Here is a 6,155-nt window from a genome sequence, read left to right as displayed (position 1 = left end):
GTGAAGCACTTGATAGATTTGCTTTAGATGTGAAATTGAAGCTTACTGGGCAGAGTTCAAATAGAAAATATTTGTGTTTAACAGTGGGTTTTCAGAATTAAAATATGGTGTCCAAATACTGGTTACCTATTAAAGTAAGCTATTTGTATTGTCAACTTGATTATAATAAAATGGCACCAAGTTGTAAATACATGATTTTAATATTAAATATTTATGAAATTAATGTTTTGTGGGAGAAGAGGGGTTGTGGCAGTGTTCATAAACACAAGCTACATTTTAAAACCATACCACTTTACTTTCAGAAATCTTAATATATGAAAGTATTGTTCAGAGTAGAAAACTCATAAATAGTTTTAGTGTTAGATACCAGGTTTACTTGGGGTATCTATAAAAAAAAAAACAATGAATAAAAGAAGTGTAACCATAAAGAAAATGGAGCTTGTATGGATGCTTATTAGGGGAATATTTTTCACTTGGAAAAAAAATAATTTATTATAGTTTATTTCTTCAGAAGAAAACTACCCTGGAAATGTGCACTTCTCTATAAGAAATCATAGCGTGTTGTCTTTGTTTTCTGGTACTGTTATGAGTTTACGTGGTTGTAAGCTCATCTAAGATCCCATCTGGGTTTATAACCCCTTTCTCTTAATGCCTCAAAGGTTTCCTAACTGTGAGTGGATGTATTTAATGTGAGGAAACATTCCCAGTCTCCTTAACAGCCTGTTAAAGTGCTTGTTCCCTGAAACAGATACAGTTGTACCATCTGCAAATTATTTTGTACTGCCAGAGGACATACTGAACCAACTTTTAGGCAAAGATTTTTGTTTTCTACAGGGATTTCCAGAACAGTGATAAGACAGGGAAATGCATTAAAAAACTTTATCCAGATGGTTTGAATACTTGTAACTTTCTGACCTAGAAGCTAGAAAGTAAAAAATTTCTATCCTGGTTCTGTCAGTGATTCATTGTGTGTCCTTGAGAAATTCATCTCTTTTTGTCTAAATCCTTTTGTCAGCTGTAAATTCAAGATAATACAGAACCATTTACTGACTTTTCAAAAATATTAAGAACTGCATATTGCTTTAAAAATGCAAAGATATGAATGCTAAACTACAAAATAATTACAGCTGGAAAGTGTAAGCTTTTAAAAAGTACTTGGATGTCAAGGAAACAAAAGTGATTATTAGTGGTTAATGTGATTTTTGAGGTGATTTTCTTAAGGAGTAATGATTGAAAGCTTGTGTTTACACAGATCCTCAGATTGATGGGAGACAAAGCTCTCATTGGTCAATTGACAAGGAGGATCTGTTTTTATCAAGTTGAATTAGGTACACTATATAGCCTCTAATAACCTATTTCAGTTATGACAAGAAGATTCACACATGTATATATAGAGAAAATATATTTAATTGAGGTCTCTTTAAAAATGAACTCTATGGGCTGAAAATTACTCTTGCTTTGAGATAAAGAACCTAGGAAAATAAGCAGAGTTATTAATGCTTCCCAACCTACACTTGATTCTTGAATTAAATTACAGTTTGAAGAATGCTTGCTTTTTAAAATGGCATTGAGAAGACTCTGTGGGTGCTTAACTTCTCACTTTTCATTTATCTTTTGAACAACTATGTAGTAATTTTCATTGCACATTGTATAACCCCCTTTTATGTGGTGTTTTGGTTTTTTTTTTAATCTATTTATTTGTTTATTTATTGGCTGTGTTGGTTCTTCCTTGCTGCGTGTGGGCTTTTCTCTAGTTGCAGCGAGCAGGGGCTACTCTTTGTTGCGGTGTGTGGGCTTCTCACCGCGGTGGCTTCTCTTCTTGCAGAGCACGGACTCTAGGCACACAGGCTTCAGTAGTTGCAGCACGTGGGCTCAGTAGTTGTGGCTCACGGGCTTTGTTGCTCCGCGGCATGTGGGATCTTCCCGGACCAGGGCTCGAACCCGTGTCCCCTTGCGTTGGCAGGTGGACTCCCAACCACTGCGCCACCAAGGAAGCCCCTATGTGGTGTTCCTTATGCTTGAATTATTTGGTTTAATGTGCTGTATACGGCGGGTCTGGATTTTTAAAGAACAGTCTGGACAGGATCCTATTTAGCTGCAAGGAACAAAGGCACATTCACGTTATCTTAACTGCCGGAGGCTTATTTTAAGATTACAGAGGACAGGAAGGCGAAGGCCTCATCAGAGCCATGGCTGGTAAAATGGTGCTTTGTCTTGTAGTGGGCGCAGCAGCTCTGATAGCTGTGGATGTCCCCTGCTCTGTAGTCGTCATGTGCCTACTTATGTTTCCCAGCTTCTCCCTTCACATAAAAAAGTGCTTTTCTTACAAGCACTTCAATATGAGGCTTTAAAAAGTCTTATTTAAGATAAATGACAAAAAAGCTTTCATATAATTATCTACAGGTTGATTTCAGATACCTTATCACCATAATACTTAATGAATTGGGCTATGTTAGCTTCAGTTAACCCACATAATTTGTTGAACTTCATATAGTGTAAATGATTTAACTGAAATGAATTTTGCTAGAGTCTCAAATTTGTTAACTCTTCTGCCTTTGTTAAATGTTTTAAATAGTTGATTATCTCATAGTTTCCTAGTCTCTTGCAGTATAATTGATACATTGTACTATTATACTTGGTTAACTGAAGGTATTATCTCTGTAAACTTCAACTAGTTGCCTATAAATTTTTCTCAGCAGAAACTAATGGTATTACATTTAAAAATGAAATACCTTGTCCTTTATTTAGAGGCCATATGTCTAGAAAGTCATTCTGTGTATAAAGATTAATCAACCGATTAATCAACCAATCAAAAGACATAGCTTATTTTCTTTAGTGTTACCATTGACACCCGACAAAATATTGAATTACCGAGTTTTAGGCTCCGGGAGGTAGTGCCCCGGAAGCGGGGGAACGCGGAAGAGGCCGAGGCCGGCGCGGAGGAGTCTGGCCGGGAAGAGTCCCACCCGGAGGAGCCCCGCTCCGGGCAGGAGATAGAGGCAGGGCGGCGGCGGCCGATGCTGCGCTCAGTGAACACGCGCGACCGTCCCAGGTCATCTTCTACAACCGCAGCCCGCGCGTGGTGCTGTCCGTGTGGCTCAACTTCGACGGCGAGGTGCAGCCCTACCTGACGCTGCCCCCCAGCACGGGCCGCCGAATCCATAGCTACCGGGGTCATCTTTGGGTCTTCCTAGATGCTGGGACATCTGATGGGCTTCTAGTTAACCAAACCGAGCTGTTTGTGCCGTCTCTCAATGTTGATGGACAGCCTATTTTTGCAACCATCACACTACCAGTGTACACCCTGAAAGAGTGGTGCCTCCAGGTTGTGCGAAGCCTAGTCAAACCTGAGGATTACAGGAGACTGGACATTGTGAGGTCCCTCTACGAAGATTTGGAGGACCACCCAAATGTGTGGAAGAACCTGGAGCGGTTGCCCCAGGAGCATATTGAAAATCAGTGGATGGCAGAGGAGACTGAAGATTTTAATTGAAATCTACACTCCTGGATCTCGGCTTTTGACAGTCCTGACAAGTCTTGATCTAGATCTAGGGCTGGTCACTTTTTCTCGGCTTCAAAGTGTCTCATTCTTGGAGTAAAAATGCTCCATTGCTTGAAAGAAAGTTAACTGACCTCACTACTGGGCACTGTGATGTTTAAGGGCAAATATCACAAAATGTAATTTAATGCCTGTCCCTTCTAGAAGTATTTATCAAGGGAAAGTAGTTGCATTTTTGCCTCCTAGTGAGTCAGGAAAGTTTCTGTGTAAGGACTTTTGTGTAAATAATTCAGTGAGAATTGTAGCTTATTCTTGAGTTGTAGGAAAGCAGTGGCGTCTGCTTTTCATTCCTGTATCATGGTTGGTGATGTGCCCACGTCCCGCTCTGAGAGACCAAGATGTCCTTGGGGCAGGGGCATATCCGTCTGCCCTTTGACGCTCCAGTACCTCGCATGTTATGAGCCTTCCCTCACTGTTTGTTGAATGAACATACCAGTGGCTACTTTGGTAGAAAGTGTTAGAGGTTTTCACCCTGTTTTTTGAGGGCGGGTGGTAGTGGGGACCTTAAAGTATATACAGTAAACGAATGTTTTCAAGGGCATCAATTTTATAGAAAGCAATTTTTATAATTTTCTAAATCGTGGCTTTTCTCTGTCCACTGTTGCAGGGCTGTTTTATTTCTGTTTCTAAGCCAGGATTGGCTTTCCACAGTTCTTATTGATGATAGCTTTTTTGAAACTTGCTATCTGCACAGAAGATAGGAGAAAATAGCCATCCCCTTGTTTAATCATAGTATTAAAGAGCTACTCCTGTACTATAAATAGGTTTTTGCCAAATGTGGGTACTTCTGTTCCTTTTTGTAAATCCATGACATTTTTGTTCGATTCAGCAGTTTTTCATCAGGCAGGATCTGGTGACACTTTGCACCTGGCTGGAGGAGAGGACAAAGCCCTCCAGCCTCTCGGAAGGTACTGCTAACACACTGTGGATTCAGAGGGTAGCCTGGAATGTTTTCTAATTTTATACATGTACAGATCCTTTCCTATAGGCTGGACTTAAATTCATTAACTCAAATTCAGTACTTCTATCAGGCATCCTTTTTTGGTAGCTAATCATTAAAAAAAACAAAAAACAAAAAACAAAACTCCCCAGTAGAGAAAGTGTTGGAAGAGACAAAAATAAAGGAAGAGAAAAGATCCAATTAGGTACACTACTTAAATACAACCACTAACTTAACATTTTGAACTTTTAGCCTTTTTTTTGCTTGGTTTTACGTAGTTGAGATCATACTGAGTATAAGTTTTGTATTCTACTTTCTCATTTAACTTTATAACTTAAATATTTTTCCATGGTATTATAAGCTCTTCATAGACATGAGTGCAGCCTTCCTTTTATAAATAATGTTGGGATATTTCTTGGCATCTTTATTAGTTCCTTTGAGCACAGTTCCTGTGCTCTGATATCAGAGTGAAGTGAATGAATCAAACGCCTTACAGTTTTCCCACCTAATCTTATTCTCCTCTTTCAACATTCAACAAATAAGTGGGCTTTTTTTTTTTTCTTTAGCCTGTTGTGGTACTCATTCAGTGACACCTCTATAATTTTTTTAATCTAATTTTTTTGTCGAATTGTTGGGTAGGGAAGAAGAAATGCTGGTACAGAGGCAGCCATATGATTTCAAAAGTGGGATAGGATGGGAGATTTAAGGAAGCCTGCTGGTGCTCGATTAGTTCAGTGTTGGTTTGATTATTTTTTAAACCTGTCTTTGTGTCAAAATGAGATTTCATGTTCCTGTCAAAACTTGCAATATGAGTGCTGTGTTTTTTTGTGTTGTCCAAGGAAGATTGAAAACCTATAGCATGTATGCACTCATTTGAAATCTTCTGAATGTATTAAATGTATTGCTTTTAAGAGACTGTGACCTTATCTATTTTGAGTTTTAAAAAAAAGCTTTTTTGGATACATTAAATGGTCCTAAGTAAAGGAAAAAAAAATTGAATTACCAACAAAATTACCCATATACCTACTGTACCAGTAAATAACTCTATTAGCTTTCTTTCTGAAAATCCCTTATATTTACAAGTATAATTCATTCACAAAACTGCACTCCACATAATTGGGACTTAATGCTTCAGCGAAGAAAATGAAAAATGTAGCCTGTCTCCTCAGGGCTGTATAGTCAGATATCTCTTTGTCCTTTGGTGGATTTACACACTTTCTGACATCAAGTTTTGATCAAATGAAGAGAGTATCTCCAGCGATTTGTACAGTCTGGGTGACTACATGAAATAAAACCAGTGAGGCATGGCCTTCCAGGCAGGCCTCTTTACGCTGGAATTCTTGGTGCCAAGGGGAGCTAAGTCCTAGCCAGGCCATGGCTCCATCCACTGAGTTTTAAATTTTCACTTTGTTTTTTCATTTCTGAGAGTTTTATTTATATCTGCCTAGATATTTTTGATATTTTCTCATTCTTTGATCAGTTTTTTAAGTTCATCATTTATTTCATGAGATATTTCAAACATAATTATTTTACATTCTGTACTTGATAATTTCAATATCTGAAATTGAACAAAGCAGTCTATTATTTGTTGTTTCTGCTAACTCTCTCTCTCATGGTTGGTTCTATCCTTGCTGTATTTGGTAATTTTCATTTGGA

General features: G+C 38.4%; 1 pseudogene; it reads left to right on the top strand.

Annotated features, from left to right (window-relative positions):
- The first annotated feature begins 2,900 nt into the window (after positions 1-2,900).
- LOC112401900 (von Hippel-Lindau disease tumor suppressor pseudogene) lies at positions 2,901-3,493 on the top strand (annotated as a pseudogene).
- The last annotated feature ends 2,662 nt before the right edge of the window (positions 3,494-6,155 follow it).

The sequence above is a fragment of the Neophocaena asiaeorientalis genome, unplaced genomic scaffold (assembly GCF_003031525.2).
Source record: "Neophocaena asiaeorientalis asiaeorientalis breed wild unplaced genomic scaffold, Neophocaena_asiaeorientalis_V1.1 scaffold698, whole genome shotgun sequence".
Taxonomy (NCBI): Eukaryota; Metazoa; Chordata; class Mammalia; order Artiodactyla; family Phocoenidae; genus Neophocaena; species Neophocaena asiaeorientalis.
Note: the sequence above shows the minus strand (reverse complement) of the source record. Positions and strands in the feature narration are given on the sequence as shown.